The sequence below is a fragment of the Zeugodacus cucurbitae genome, chromosome 5 (genome assembly GCF_028554725.1).
Source record: "Zeugodacus cucurbitae isolate PBARC_wt_2022May chromosome 5, idZeuCucr1.2, whole genome shotgun sequence".
Taxonomy (NCBI): Eukaryota; Metazoa; Arthropoda; class Insecta; order Diptera; family Tephritidae; genus Zeugodacus; species Zeugodacus cucurbitae.
Genome location: NC_071670.1, coordinates 34721550 through 34738273, shown reverse-complemented (window position 1 = coordinate 34738273; position 16724 = coordinate 34721550). Strand labels below are relative to the sequence as shown.

At 33.8% G+C, this 16724-nt stretch overlaps 1 protein-coding gene across 1 annotated transcript in view; it reads right to left on the bottom strand.

The window, feature by feature from the left end:
* The window catches only part of LOC105216414 (myc protein), a 48557-nt gene extending 45232 nt beyond the window's left edge, over positions 1–3325 (bottom strand). Inside the window, exon 1 of the mRNA XM_011190889.3 lies at positions 3073–3325. The gene's annotated coding sequence lies outside the window, so the exon portion shown is untranslated. The remainder of the gene's footprint in view (positions 1–3072) is intronic.
* Positions 3326–16724: the final 13399 nt, after the last annotated feature.

The following is a 16724-nucleotide window of genomic DNA, read 5'->3' as shown; positions in this document are numbered from 1 at the left end:
AAGTGATTGTGGAAAGCGCAATGCCACTTGTGTGTACTCTGCACTTGCATATGATTACTAATATATAAATATGTATTGATAATAATGGGTGCCAGTGGCGGATCCAGGGGGGGCTTTGATTTTGGTGTTAAAACACCCCCTAAACTTAGAGAAAAATATATGTTTGTTGATATGAGTTTGGAATGAGGTTCTTGATCAAAAAAAGCAGTATCGCTGAAGCTCAGTGATTAATTGAGGATTACACGGGATCTCACATTCCAAGTTATATTTTCCTTGGTTTTTGAAAGAATTCTTCTAGTATTTCATCAACTGACAGATCAATATCTCTATGAATATTCATTGATGCTAGACCACTAAGCCTATCTTGACCTGCGGTATTTCGTAAATAGGTTTTAATTCTCTTTAAACTTGAAAAACTTCTTTCCGGTGATGCTATTGAAACAGGCAATAACGACAATATGCGTAAAATCTTGAAAACATTCCCAAAAGACGTTTTGTTCACCGCTTCTAAAGCTTCGATAGCATTCCGAAAATACTTCCCTGAAGTTCGCTGTTTCCACATTTTCACCTCCACAAGAAAGTTTTGTTCTGATCAGTTGGTCACCCTTTCATAAAAAGAAAATATTTCTCGAGCTTTTTTATTCGTACTTTGGGAAAATACAAAAAAAAAAAATCGTGTCCTATAATAACTGAATTTTCGCGAGGGAATTGCTATATTCAAAATACCTTGAGTAATACAACTTTTCGTAAAACCCCCCCAAACAATTTTTCTGGATCCGCCACTGCTGCGTGCATAAATTAGAATGAGATGTGGGAGTAATTCAAATTAAAATAAATAAATAAATATTTGGTGAGAAATAAGAAAATAGAAAGTAAAAAATTAAGAAAATATTTGTTGAATAACCTAAATTACAACAATAGCAAATTAAATTTTAAATTTAAGTTTGGACAATATTTTATACACTTGTAACTTGTGTCTTAAAACTAATCGAAATAGATAGATTGCCAGTGTAAGTCTGCTCATTATGAAATGACAAACCAAACTGACTATAAATCAAGTGACAGCTGTCAAAAAGATGAACTCCGCAAAAAGTATTGCCTCATAAACTGGATTTTGTACTAAAAAAATCAAGCATCGAACCACTGTGAAAAATTAAAATTACTCAGTTTTGTAAAACAAAAATTTCAAAAAAAAAAATGATATGAATCATAAAATTATTCTTTGGAAAATATTAGCAGATTTATTTCTCTGAACACACGTGCAAATTATATTATATGTGATTTTTCTCAGAATATAACTATTGTTATCGAATAAGTTAACACATACAATAACTCGAACTCCTAAAAGTCGAAGTTCCCCATAACCCGAACTCTTGCGTTGGCAATGGAAGCCAATTTTCAAACAAATTTATTCCAGAGCATAATACAAATTATATGGAGACGAACAAAAATATGATATTACTCTTATGTATTGCATAAATCATGTAACAAAAGCAGATGATGATATTGTACAACCGAATATTGTAGATCCAACAAATATGACATATGACTTCGAGCCATGGAAAACGATAAGGATTTAAACACATATGTTTGTACCTTCAAGAGCTAAATGGGAGGGGAGGGAGTGTCCCACATTCTTATCATTACCTTCGAACTATTTTTGAATTCGACATGTGTAGTTACCCGGTCACCGCGGAATCACTGGAAACTTCAAAGCTTGCAAAGAAGGTACATTGACGGATGGGTAGTCCGTAGGCCACTTACGCTAGTGCGCTGGACACACTGACTTCGAATGAGCTCGCCAAAGGTTGGACAACAAACAGCAACTGTGGAGTAGCGAGGTCTTTCTGGCCCAAGGTGAATCGAAACGGTCCTTCCAGCTGCTGACGCTTAGGAAGACTAATTTCACCGCAATCATTTGTGTGCTTACTGGTCACTGTCCAATGGGCACAAATGCGGTGAGGTTAGGGATCAAGTCTGACGCAAGTTGCTCAAGCTGCTTGGAGGAAGGCGAAGAGGAATCATCCAAGCACTTCATTCTACAATGTCCAGCATTCCCCAGACTAAGGCCAAAGCAACTCGGTAGAAACTTCGGTGAACCCAGCAATTGACTGAAATCGACTTAATAACTTTATAAAAGATTGCAAACGCTTTGGCGAATCATAAGAGTCTTGCCGATCCGTCAGCAGTTTAAGTGAGTCTGCAGTTGCGGGGATCCCTTGACCTGACCTAACCTCAACGTAAAGTTTCAAGGAATTTTTAAAATTGGTACTATCCCTATGCTCGGGGAATAGAAGACAACGAGTGGTGTGCATAGTTTTATTAGTAATTTTCAAAACGCTTGATATGTGTAATATGTCTACAATACATATATGTACATACATATGTGACTGCCCAAGAGCCTATACTGATTACTCATTATCATAATGACAAATGACTTTTCAGCTTTCTTCTATGTTATCTTATAGGGAAACGAAAAAATGGCAAATGCAATAAACTCAAGTAAAGCACATTTAAGCTGCACACTTATATACTAAAATTCACACTTATATACACACACACACATGTACATATGTATATACTAAATACGCGGGACACTAGAAAGGTGATAAAAATGTAAACAAACATTGACTGCGACACTTCAAGTGTGAATGCATACAAACTTAAGTGCTCATGTACATACATACAACACACTCGTACAGGCGAAATTTAGTTGTTGTTGTACAAGTATAATAAAAATGCATTCTGACGGGCATGACAATTAAAATTTGCAATGGTTACGCTGTAGGTTAAGTTTGTTGTCATAAGCGAATGATTGAAGCGCAGTGGAGGAGGGAGTGGCGCACATACATATGTATGTATGTAAATAAGTGGTAAGTACGTAGGTGGTCGCTAATTGCGGAAGCACACCGTCAATGTCGCGTGGAAATTCCGGAAGACCTTTGCCGAGGCATGATTAAGCTTAAGTAAGTTGGAGACACAAATAATTGGTTCGGTAAACAAGGAGTTTGTATTTCAGTTAACGATTTGTGTAAAGTAAATTTTTGTAATTTTCAGTGACCATTTACTTACCTTTGACTTTGGTGTACATGATTTTAAGTAGCTGGCGTTGTGTTGGTTGGATACTGATTTTAATACTTAAGGCATATCTATTGACTTGTACTATAGATTTGAACACTATTTTGCTGAACCTGAGATTCTTAGCCGCACAGCAGCTTTCGAAATTATTACGTAATTCATTTTCAAATAAAGAAGAATTCATTTTGATTTTCTCTTTTTTTTTCATGGTTAAAAACTAAGGGAATTCAAACTCTTTCTTCTATCACTAAAGCACAATTAAATTAAGATATGAGATCTGCAAAAAAGAAAAAAATAAAAATAATTAATATATATAAAAAATAAAACAAAAATTATAATAAAAAAACTTTAATAATAAAAAACTAAAAATAATACTTGTAAAAAAATAAATAATTAAAATAATTTTTGAAAATTAAAAATCTCAGCAATTTTACAATTATACAAAATTGTAACAACGAATAATTTCATAAAAAAATATATTAAAAATATTTAAGTTCGGGTGCAACCGAACATACTCTCGCAACTTTTTTTATGTAATTTTATAAAGATTATACAATTCGCCCCATATATTCGTCATAAAGTTCAATAGAATAACGAAAATCATCATAAGTAGTATATGGGGACTGAGGTAATTCCTAAATCGATTTCACTCGTTTTCACCACCAAGATACAATGTATCGAAGACTATACGCTCACTTAATTTAATATTACTTATAATTAGGTATATGGGATCTGGGGAAGTTATGACCCGGTTTTTACCATTCAGAGGGAATGAATTACATTAAAATATCTGAGAGATTTCCCTATATTTTCGGTGAAAAATTCCCCTTAGGCACTGAGTTCTTCATGTTCTATATCAGGGGCCTTGAAAAGTAATGGTCCGATTTTGACAATTTTTCCACAACTGATGTCACAGCTCAAATACAATACTTGTGTAAAGTTTTATTCCGCTATCTTCATTTGTTCCTAATGTATGTATTATTAAGTGAACGAATCAAAGGATTCAAAATGGAGTTATATAGGAAGTAGGCGTAGTTGTGAACCGATTTCGAGGGTGTCAAGAAAGAGTTATATGCCGAATTTCATTGAAATCGGTCGAGTAGTTCTTGAGATATGGTTTTTGACCCATATGTGGGCGACGCCACGCCCATTTTCCATGTTGTAAAAAAATCTCAGTACAGCTTCCTTCTGCCATTTCTTATATAAAATTTGGTGTTTCTGACGTTTCTCGTTAGTGAGTTAACTCACTTTTAGTCATTTTCAACCTAACCTTTGTATGGGAGGTGGGCGTGGTTATTATCCGATTTCTTTCATTTTCGGACTTGGCTAAAATAAACGACTGCAGAAAGTTTGGTTTATATAGCTTTATTGGTTTGCATGATATATACATAAAACCTATTTGAGGGCGGGGTCACGCCCACTTTTCCAAAAAATTAACTTCCAAATGCGCCCCTCCCTAATGCGATCCTATGTTCGCAATTTTATTTTTATAACTTTATTTATGGCTTAGTTATGACACTGTATAGGTTTTCGGTTTTCGCCATTTTGTGGGCGTGGCAGTAGACCGATTTTGTCCATCTTCGAAAGCAAGCCAAGGAATATGTGTTCCAAGTTTCATTAAGATATCTTAATTTTTACTCAAGTTATCGCTTGCACGGACAGACGGACGGACAGACATCCGGATTTCAACTCCACTCGTCATCCTGATCATTTATATACATATATATAACCCCATATCTAACTCTTTTATTTCTTGGTGACACAAACAACCGTTATGTGAACAAAACTATAATACTCTGTGCAACATGTTGCGAGAGTATAAAAACACTGTAAAGGTAAACTGAAAAATTTAATACCGATTAGTTCAGAGCGTGGAATCTCAGATAAGACTCGAGAAAGGCGAATTATTTTGATTTCGATTTTCTGTTTTAAAGTTGACTTTCGATATCGAGCGGAGAAAATTTAGCATTGTCTGGGAACTAGCCGAATTCGGAAAAATCGTATTTCATTTGAGTAGATCCCTTAAACGAAGTCCAACTAAGAACACTAAACAGATCATACAACTGTGATGTTAGACTAATTTTCTCTTGATTGTATAAAGTATTGAATTTGATAGTGAAAAAAACACTAAAAAAATTCGTACGATCTTTGTAAGATGTGAATAATTTACTCTATGAGAATATACAATATAAAATTTTTGGTTCTAAAATTACTCCTAGGTAAATTTAATATTTTTCGAACATTTTTGGTAAATATTTTTAACCAGCTTACCAGTATAAGTTAAATACATACATACATACTTCAGCAGTCTGTGACAGTAATATGTAACAACAGCTAAAAAAAAGTAGTGAAACCTGAGCGAAAGAGAATTTCGGAACTCAAAAATGCCGAATTTCTGCGCTTATATGAATAGTCGTATGTTTGAAAGTCTGCAGCAAGTACAGTCGCGAACAACAACAAAGGTTTGTATTTTAAAACGTATGGCAAAAGCCAACGCAACAACAACAACTTTAAAAAAGCTCTCGTTTCGCTCATTTTTGCGAAAGAGACACCACAACAGTATTCTAAAAGCGAGTAGCACTGCTAAAATTGTATAGAGCAAATGTGTATAGAAGTGAAAAAAAAACGAAAAACTTGAAACCTGCCGGCCGGTTTTCATTGACGTGTCGTACTACCAAATGAGCTACGATTTTCTGTAGTAATTGTGGTAGTCGTAGTAGTAGTAGCGGTGGCAGCAGCACTTTGTATGTAGCAGTATGAAGTGGACTGCGTAAAGAACCGATTGCATATGGCAAGGACATAGGGGGGCTTAGGGGCACATTGTAAATTTGTATATTTCATAATTTTGCAGAAATGACGAATGTACGAGAGTCTGCTGACCGAGCGAATAAGAATTTCACAATAGTATGAAAGTGCCAGATACATATTTACATATCTATATATATAATGTACACATATATACATATATATGTATATATACATATACAAACATATGTAAGAATACAATTGCATTAACGTCCGTGTATATATGTCACTCCCAACCTTCACTTTCGCTACATCCCTCCCAAATATCATCGACCTTTCTGAGTTATCACAGCATTATAAAGATTATTAAAATTACTACATCTTTCTACGAACTACTTACAAGTATTTCGCAAAAATTCCTAAAGAAGATATAAGAGTGCAAAGTACATACATATATACATATATGTATAGCATGAGCAAAATATATCACAAACCTGCGCTCGAAATATCACTCAGTGAGAGATGAGTTGTTGGTGCCTCTCAAAACAGTATAACAAACAGTGATTCTACTAAAACACGGAGAGTGTGAAAGAGACATGGTGTGAGCGAAAGCGCTCAAAACCGGCAATAGAATTGAAAAAGTTGTATGAGTACAATTTTTCAACAGTGTTGAGGATCTACTACTATTTTAGTATATTTGCTACATGTTTTTGGGAAGGTATGATTTACTACTATTTTCACATTTTAAAATTTAAAATTATTATTATTAAAAATAAATAACAATTTTGGAAAAAAATAGTAGTAGATAGTACGACAGTTTTGTACCGTTACTTTTTTTTTGGGGCTGCGTTTTTGACACAAAAATTCATGACTTACTGTGACAATTTGGCAGTTCGTCCTGTTTATCAGCTTGTATTTTGAATTGGTGCTAAGCAGCCATAAATTGGCCTACATGCACAAGCACAACTTAAATAATTTTACATTTTTATATTATATATTATTTTATATATATAGAATATTTATATATATATTAAACTTAAGTAAATGCTCTAATTAAGTACTGATAATTATTATTTTTGCGAATTTTTGTAATTTTTTTTTGCAAACATTTAAAACATATTTCAATGAAATTATTGTGTAAACAAACCTTAATATTGTGTGCTTATGTACGTATGTATGTTGCAAAAATACCGTAGAAATATGTATTTTTTTAACAAATTAAACAAAAACGTTTGTTAGCGTATGAAATAGTCAATAAACAGTGTTAGATGCATGCAAATAGGTGTATACTTATCTACATATGTGTATTAGGGTGTGACGATATATTAGGGTAAAAAAAAAAAAAATTGGTAAAGAGAAAGCAAAATCGTAAAATCTGGAAAAACCCCAGCAAAGAGTTTGCTTAAGCCAGCTTAGAGTATATACAAAAAAGTTTGAGTTTATCCATCCGCTTTGTAAAAGTTTCATTGAAAATGGTAAATAATTATTTTTAATATTCGTTTGTCAGAAAGAATTAGAACATTTTTTTAAATGAAAAAACATTACAAAATAAGCTTTTCAAAACTGAAAATTATTCAGTAAGTTAAAAAATTAAATATATTTGCCATAATATTATATTGACAGAAGTTAGAAATATTAAAGAATGTAGAAACTCTCTTCTAATATTTGACAAAGCAATTATAAAATTGAAAAACAAAAAAAAACTTTTATTTAGATTTAGGATTTAGTGTTCATGCGACTTGCTACGGCGCTTGCTATAATAGTATAGAAATGTCTGCTTATATCAAATTTTGTAGATTTTGTACAAATTTCCTTAAGCGCTTTTAATCGTTGCACCCTAATGTACGTACAAAAATTAATTCAAACACAGACATACATATGTTTGTACATACATAAAGATACTATGCAAATAAATGTATACAGTTGTGCGAAATAGAAATAGAAATTAAAACAATTGAACAACTGTAGAAAAGTACTCAAATATTAAGTATCTACATACATACAAGTACATACATATGTGTGTAGTGTTCATGTGCTTGTACATATTTAGATCTATATCTGCAACAAATCGGCTTATATTTAAAATACATTTTATGTTAAAATACATTATACGTTAATTAGGTCTTTCAAAGTATTTTTTGCTATTTAATCTCCTCAATAGCATACACACCCTTGTTTAGATCATGCGTATTATTGATTTCAACAGCTAACGGTTATTTTTGTAATAAAAAAATATTAAGGCCGTTGATTAGAATGGCGTATAATTGATTGAGACATGTCTATCCGCCTCTAAACAAGATAAGTCTGCCTTAATCAGTCTTGGCGCATATGCATGTTTCCCTTAGGTGGGGTAGGTTAGTATTCAAAGTCTTTATATAAAAAAATAATGAATATCTATAAACAATAGCTACACTTATTCAATAATATATCACCATAACTTTGGTACAGCGCCACACTATTAGAAGAAAAATATTCCCTCTGAATTAAACGAATGAGAGTTTTATCGATATCGACCCAAAAGTGGATGACATGATGCCCATTTTACATTTTTTAATAAACTCTGAAAGCAGTCCTTCTATCATTTCCTCTTTAAGTTCTTGTGTTTTTTGGCTTTTTTCGTTAGTTAACGTTTTCAACAGAACCTTTGTATAGGAGGTGGGTGTATTTCATATCGATACCATTTCACCTGTTTTTAGGGCGTACAATCTAAAGGCAAATATGTCCAGGAAGTTTGGTTTAGGATGGTTTGGATTAGATACTTTGGGAAATATATACATAAAACCTATTTGGGAGAGAAGCCACGCCCACTTTTCGAAATAAAAACTTTTATCTAAATATGCCCTTCCTTCCCTACAAAATTTAATTTGCATTGCTTTGTTTGTGAACAGTGAGAGAGACAATGCCTTATATTTAAAACTGCCTTGTCGATTTACAAATAAATATTGTAGAAACCTCACAAAATGATCTAAATGTAGCTGGTATTTCAGATTACCGTTAGGTCCTACTGGGTTTTTTCTATGGCAGGCGTTTTACTTTTATTCATTTGATTTTTCTTAGAGACCATTATCACACCTTCACATGTCAATTAAGGAATTTGAAATATTTAAAATTTTGTTTATAAATAAAACGTAAAAGTTTCTATAAAATCGACAAATGTCCTTAAAATGATTTTTGTACTTGGTGGGTGTGTAGGTCATGTTTTACTTGTAGAAATGAGACTGTGGTCAAATAAGCAGGTAGATATTAATTTTGGTCAATTTGATATTACTTTAGCGAGGAAATGTCATTCAATTTAATACAAAAGGATTAAGTGGTATAGCCAAGAATTTTGTATCACGAGTCTTCGACAGTTTCGTACCGTAACTTTTTGAAATACATTTGCTTGTGACGTCATGTATGGAAAGTGTAAAAGGCGTTGTTTTCGACTACCTCAAAAGTTTCGCCAGTTCGTTTCGCTTGCCACTACTTTAATATTCGATTATGCCAGTCTATTTGATTTATACCAGTTGTTTGTACGATTCGCCACCCTCCAACATTTTATGCCACACATGTAATAATAAATTAAATGTTTCCAAAACTTGAACATGTGTGTGTATGTGTTTGATAATTTGTAATTGATTGGCAGCAAGAGCAACCAACAATTTGTGTGTATATATTATTATGGCCATATGTGTGATTTTGAAATAGTGCGGCGCTAATTTCATGCTGCTACAACAAAAACCAAAACAACATTTGTATATACAAAAGCAAATTTCGGCTTGCGATTACAATGAATTTAAAAGGTCGAACGCAAAATTTCCAAATTTTCACTCAAACAAAACCACAGTGTTATATAATATATGTTTGTTGTTGTTGTTGTTGTTTTTAATATTATTTTTTAAACAACTTGTGAAAATTGAATTACGTAACAATTACTGGTAACATATTCCATTAGGAAGTGGGAATAAATTGCGTGGCACTTAAACGCATTACATTTCCTTAGCTGGTAATTGTATCTTTTATCAGTTCTGCGCCAGCAGAATGGCGCGCGAAATGTACATTACGCCAATTATAAGAAATAAAACACAGAAATTTCTACGCATATGTATCTATATGTATGTTTATACATATGTAAGCGCAATCATTTTAAAGAGCAGAGTTGCGTATGATTGTTTCAAATGTATTCGAATCGAAGAGGTACAAGCATAGATATGCACATAACTACATGAATACATATGTATATCTAAGCTTTCACATGCGCTTTCGGCACACGCGCCCAAACGCACTGCCTCCTCCCCGTAGCGGTACCAGAGCGTACAACAATTGCAGATAGCGCATTCGAATTTTTACCCTTATTTCAAAAAAGTTGCGGTGCGAGTTCAACGACCTTTGCGCATTGTCTGCGCACCAAGTTTTTGTTGGTTGAAGGTCATCGGAGACGCATAAAAAGCGCTGCCACCTGCCGCCACCCACTTTCGATAGTGCGTAGCGTGAATAAATGAGCGCCAGAGCGCGTTGGATGGGAGTTCATGTACGAGAGGATGTGGGCAAATTGAGAGCGATTGAGGAAAATTCGCATTAAGGAGAGAGCATAGAAAGTTGAACTACGACAGCGCAGGTATGAGTTTGGAATAAGTTAATGATATTATTACGTAGAGTGCTTCAACAAAGTTCCAGCGAAGGTGAGCTAATATAAAATACGTGCGATATAAGGTGGAGAGGCGTTATGAAACTATAGTTACCAGTTATTAACCCTTAATTTCAAGTTTCGAATGTTAACAAAGCTTTGTTCAAAGCTTTTAATAAAGAATTTGTCAACTCAAGAAAATATAATTAAAATACTGTTAAATAAAAGATCCTCGAACAAAGAGATGTCGCAAGCCATTAGACTCTAAGGAGCAACATTTCAAAAATGCTTTTAAGAGCTATTAAACCGTTTCTAGGATTATCAAGCACATAAGTACAATAATTTGCCTTTAAGGGGGTCATGTAATGGGCTCAAATATATGTTAATAAACAGTAATAAACATAAAGCTCTATCTATTTACTGGTCGTAAAAAATTCTAAAAAAAATGCTTAAAAACCAGGACACTTGGGATGATCCCCTTAAAAACGATTTAACCTAAAGAGCCTAAATTGATAAAATATTCACTATGGAGTTGTCAACTCATATGACACCCATGGTTTTAACTACAAAAATTAATCACAGTTAGAAAGTGTAGTCTTCTCTCGAAAATCACAGTTAACACCAATCAAACTGTTCGCTGAAATTTGTTTTCTTTGTATATCTTTATTGAAAAGAGGATACCATAGAATATTTCAAGATAATATCTCTATTCATTTGGCGCATCCCTTTATAGTTTAACGCCAAAAATGTTCAAAGATTCCCTAGTTAGAAATTTTAACCAAACCACTGCATAGTGGATCGGCTTGTATGAAGGTGCGGTCATAAATACTTCCCGTTGAGATATCGCTTTGAAATTTTCACCAAAAATCTAGAAAATTGTAGTAAAAAAATTGGCCCCATCGGACTACTAGGTCCTATAGCTCCTATAGAACTGTAATTGCCATTATATGGCAATCATGCGCAAAAATACTTCTCATGGTCATGGTCGGAGCGTCAAAACTTTCAGTAAGGCTTTGTAAAAACATTTAAGAAAGCGATAAACAAGCTGAACATGATTTGTCGTTATAGTTTCCCCCATCCAACCCCCACATTCAACCTGTAAGAATAATATCATATAAACAAATCATGTAGGAAAAAGCAAATTATCAACCAATTTAATACAGTTCATTTTTTCACTGCCATTCTACAGCCATTATAATTAGAACACAAACTTATAATGCATCCTCTAGTAAACCGTACATAGACTGAAATAAAGATGGTTTATCCTTCTTTCCAAGCTTTTTTAGTCCAATTATAATGAGTTTGAACTTAAAAATAGTTAATTCAAAGGCCATTATTATTTTGACGATTACTTCTACATCTGCAAATTGCCGCACCTAACTTTAATACTTTTATTACCATAAGACTCTGGTAAAGACAATGTAAAATAAATCTAACGGATGATCGCGGGGGAACAGAACTAAAACTTTATGTAAACACATTGAAGACGCAGAAAAAAGGTACAAAAAAATAGGTGATATAAAACACTAATTTCACAAAAAATACAAATCACGTTAGTCTTAATTAATTTCAAATAATAATTAATAATAAATACCTTTAGCTTCAAAATCCATTAAAAATAATCTTGATTCGTTAACCTGAAAAATTACCAGAACAAATGGAAGTCCTTTGTTTCTGCGAAATTAAAAAAAAAAATCTGATGTGCTTTAAAAAAATCCGGTTGTTCATGCGTTTAACTCTATTTTTAGAAAGCACCGCTAGATTTTTGGGAAAACCCGGTTTGAAAATAAGAAGTTTGGACAATTTAGAGGCCATCGGTTTATATTTTGTAAAAAAATCGAGAGATGGATTTTTTGATCTTTGGCCTACGGCATGTACATTTATGAATTAATTTGAAATAATCAATTTTCAATACCCTCCACTACAAATACACAGAAAAACAAATGCAACTTGAACTTGAAGGTATTTTCCACAAATGTATGTGAATAATCCATATAGTATATGTACTTGTATACCGACATACATACAGACAAAATGCGTATTTGATTATGCAAATATCTGGCAAATACTCAATTTGCTATTTCACGCGTTTTCTGTTTATGTTTATTCCTCATTTCATTACAATGTATTACAATTTGTTTACATTCTCATTCACAGATACTTGAAACAAACGCACACAGCCGTATGTGATCATGCAAGCTGTAGGTAAAATGGCATGACGCTAGGTGAGTTCAATAGTTCAATAGAGTAGCGAGGTTGGAAGTGGTTTTCGACCACAGCTAACCCATAACGTGTTAAATAAATGTATTATATAGTATGTCTAAATTTGTATTTATATGCTTCATTAGATAAATTTCGAAGGCTATTTTTAGCGAATCGAACAAAAACTGGTATAAATTACACAGACTGGCATAATCGAATATAATTTTCTTTAAAAACTAATTCTAAGGATGTCGCGTCCTTTACTGATTATGTTATATTACTAGAACACTACTTATAGAAAAAGCCGTCATAAAATTTGAAAGAAAGCTTTTATCGGCACCCTGTAATGGGCTTTCCTTCTACAAATTCTTTGAAAACATTTTTTTTGTTTGAAGACGCAAAAAATAAACACATTGCAAATTTAATTTTATTAACAAGATTTATTCACAAAAAGCTCAATAAAAGCTCTAAGTAGATTTTTTATGGATGGTGCATTATGTTAGGGTAATACTTTTTTACCCAAAAATGAGATAAACAGACAATTTTTTCAAAGCTCAATAAAAGCTCTAAATTTAATTCCTTCTGAAATATTATATGTGAGCACTTGGATTGTTTTAGACAAAATTTATAGCATGTAGATGGAATAAGAACGATATAATGCCATAAAGATTTGTATAACTCGCAAGAGCTTAGAAAGCTCTGCATTTTCTTTTTGTTTGGGACTGTACGTTAGTGTATTTTTGGAATATGGAGGTTTTCTTCGCGGTTAGGTTAAATTAATAGGCAACTAGCAACTCAACTTAAACACTTTGTAGTTCCTTTACATGTTTAGCTCAAAACTTGTAATCTATAAGACAATTTTGAATTCTTTAATTGTATATAGGGTAATTGTACCATACATTTACATATATATTTGTATGCATGTAAACAATTACGATAGATAAGATTCTATACAACGAAGACTGTGCACGAAAATGGTACGATTGTGAGAAGCGCTTAGTTTCCCAAGCAGCAAATCAATTCAAAAGTTTCACAGGCGACTACACACACATGTTTGTATATATGTATACATAAGTGTATGTATTATGCATAAGCTATCAGCTGACCCCCAAATTGATATTAACATTTTGCGTAAAACTCAATTCCAAACGCTTTTCGCTAATTTACCATATTCAAGGCTTCACAGCCTTGCGCTGCTGCTTTGAAATTTCGTGAGTTTTTATTGTAGTTTTCATCCAAAAAAAAAGGCAGCCAAGCACATTTGGAAAACGGCCTTGAATTGTAAATTTTCGAGTGCTGGAATTTCTTGAGTACACAGTACAAGCAGGCAAACAAACATATGTGTATTCGCACTTGAAATTAAAAAATCAAATTTTATGACTGATTAGAGGCGCTGGGTGGCTGGTGATGAGCAAAATAAAAGCGAAATCTTTTTCGCTACGTCCAAATGTATGTACTCGTATGTGAAAATGGAATTACGTAGTGTTATGCTGAAAAGTGGTAATGCTGATAATGCAATCTCATAAAATAGCAGCAGGGTTATCTCACTAAATCGTATGAAGCCCTCGAGGCTCGTATGATCTTCGCAACATAATTGAGTAATCGGAAGTAGCGTTCGAGATGTTGACAAATTGTTGCGAGCGTTTGATTAGAATTTATGTATGATTGCAAAGTCAGTAGAGAGAGGCAGAATTGATTAGGTAACTATTATATTTTATTTCTGTAATAATTTTCGAACAAATCAAAATTATTTTTTCGGAAAATATCAGTATGTGAAAAACCAATCCAAGCCTCTCTATCAAGCACAGAACAACTGTTGCCAACAGGTGCTACTTTGGGATCGATAGGCAATTGAGAAGGAGATACCTCTCTCGCCGAACAAAAATTACGCTCTATTAGTGGAACCATGAAGTGTATGAGATCTACAACTACATGGATATAGTTAAGCTCGTAAAAATTCACGTAAGCGCTGAATAGGCAATATCGTATTTATGGAAGACGATGCTCCAGTAATAAAATCCTGCTATTCGAGACCTATGGGTGGACAACGAAAACAATGGCGGCCACAAATTCAATGGACGAAGTGCTTAGGGATCTATCTGCACTTGGGATGTAGAATTGGCGTTACTTTGATAATTGTTATAAAACCGTCGTGCTGGAAATTATTATAATTCGTAAGCATATGAAATTAAGTATTGGTTTTCAAGACTTTGATTGTCATCCAGTTCGCCACGAACATATTGCAAGGTTCTGTTTAGTGTGTGTAATTAATGATTGTGGTCGAGGTTATCTAACGGAAGAATCAAGGAATAAGTTTTGGACTATAGGAACTGGTATAATTATCGGGTAGGGACATGAAAGGGGGTAGTGCGTAACATGCGGATACTCTTCTGCCTAATTATTCTAAACTCAGAAGTGTGAGATAGACAGATTTATCATTGTTTTTATAATTCATAATATATTTTTTCAGTCCTAGAGAGAGTAAGGATTGTTCTGTGCCTTGCATGGTTGAGCGTACCGAAATCTCTCGACAAATCATGATATCTCTAAAGCAATATACCAGAAATGTAACATCGAATAGCAATACTAAATAAGAATTCAATTCCAAAGCTTGTGGCAACCCTATTAAAACAAAATTTTCGTTAAAAATATTAAAACTGAATTTGATTTATTAATGGAACCATATCTCAACATAATATGTGCATAAGCATGAATATATATTTTGTATTTTTATATTTATTTTGCCGTCAACACTTGCTATCAAAACCTGTAATCGTTATCGGGTCTCACATTTTTCCACAACTACCTTGTAAACATAAACAAAGTACCGAAAAAATCAACGATATTCTACAAATATATGTATGTAGTTACAACAAACAAAAATATCACGGTGCTAACGAATCATTCATTAATAAAGCAAAAAAACAAACAAAACGAATCAAATGTTTGATCGGTTACACCCAAAACTTCGAGTTTATCAAAGTAACACACCTGAATGGAAATGTGGACTGCATGGTTGCCTTTGGTTGCCGCAGTTTGAGTTGATTGGGTCGCATTATAAAACGGCGGGGAGAGGGTGAGGCAAGGGAGGCATAATTTCTCTATCGATCTTGAAGTGTGGAAGCCGATGAGAGAAGTTGTTGACATTGAAATTGCGTGACAACGCGAGGCAATACATCATTTAACTAAAAGAAAAAAATCTGGCTTTCGGCATAGCATAAGGACACACCTTAGGTACAGGCATACCCACACACATATATCTGCTCTTATCTTAAAGACTTCTCCGTGTCAACTATCAGCAATCGCCTGCCGAATTGTAACGTTCGTGTGTACAGTTATATTGGGCATTAACCTGCTTGCAGTTGAGCACACTTTAACCTCTCTCACACTGTGTAAAAGCTGCCGCTCGAAACTCTACAGTGCCAGCAATATGTTTGTGTACGCACTTAACACACGAACAGCTAGAGTTCAAACAAAGTTTGTTCGCCGTTGTTCTGCTTTGTCTCTGCGGTTGACTCTGGTTTTGTTCTTCGGTTTTTTGTTTTTTTTTTTTTACTACAACGTACGATTCAATTGTGGCTATGACCTCGTGCATGCGAGATTTCATATTTGTAGATATGTATGTTTGCGTATTTTCGTTATGCATCGAAGGTGGCAACAATGCCAGGCACTTTCCACTGCCAAGGAGGTGGTTACTCTTTGTTCGCATTATGGAAATTCTTTGTTTGCCGCTCGACTCTTCGGCTGCATAGGGCACAAAGTGAGCACGAGTGCAACAAGCAGACGGTAATTGAGTTAATAATAAAGAACATTTTTCTTCATGCTTCGAAGTAACGAAAATAATTGAAGTTGAAAACCTGTAGGTCAACAAATCTATATATCTATAAACATTGAGTCTAAATTTCTACTCCGACTCCGACAAAACGTTATCTGAAAGAAGGTGGAAACCTCTCAATTGACTAAAATCGAGAGCAACTAATCATCTTTGATATGGTTCCTTGCCATACCTCCACGGCGATACTCATATGGAATATGGGAGGCTGATTAAAGGTAGCAAATGGTTAGTAATCTACTGTCATTTAAATTGAGATAG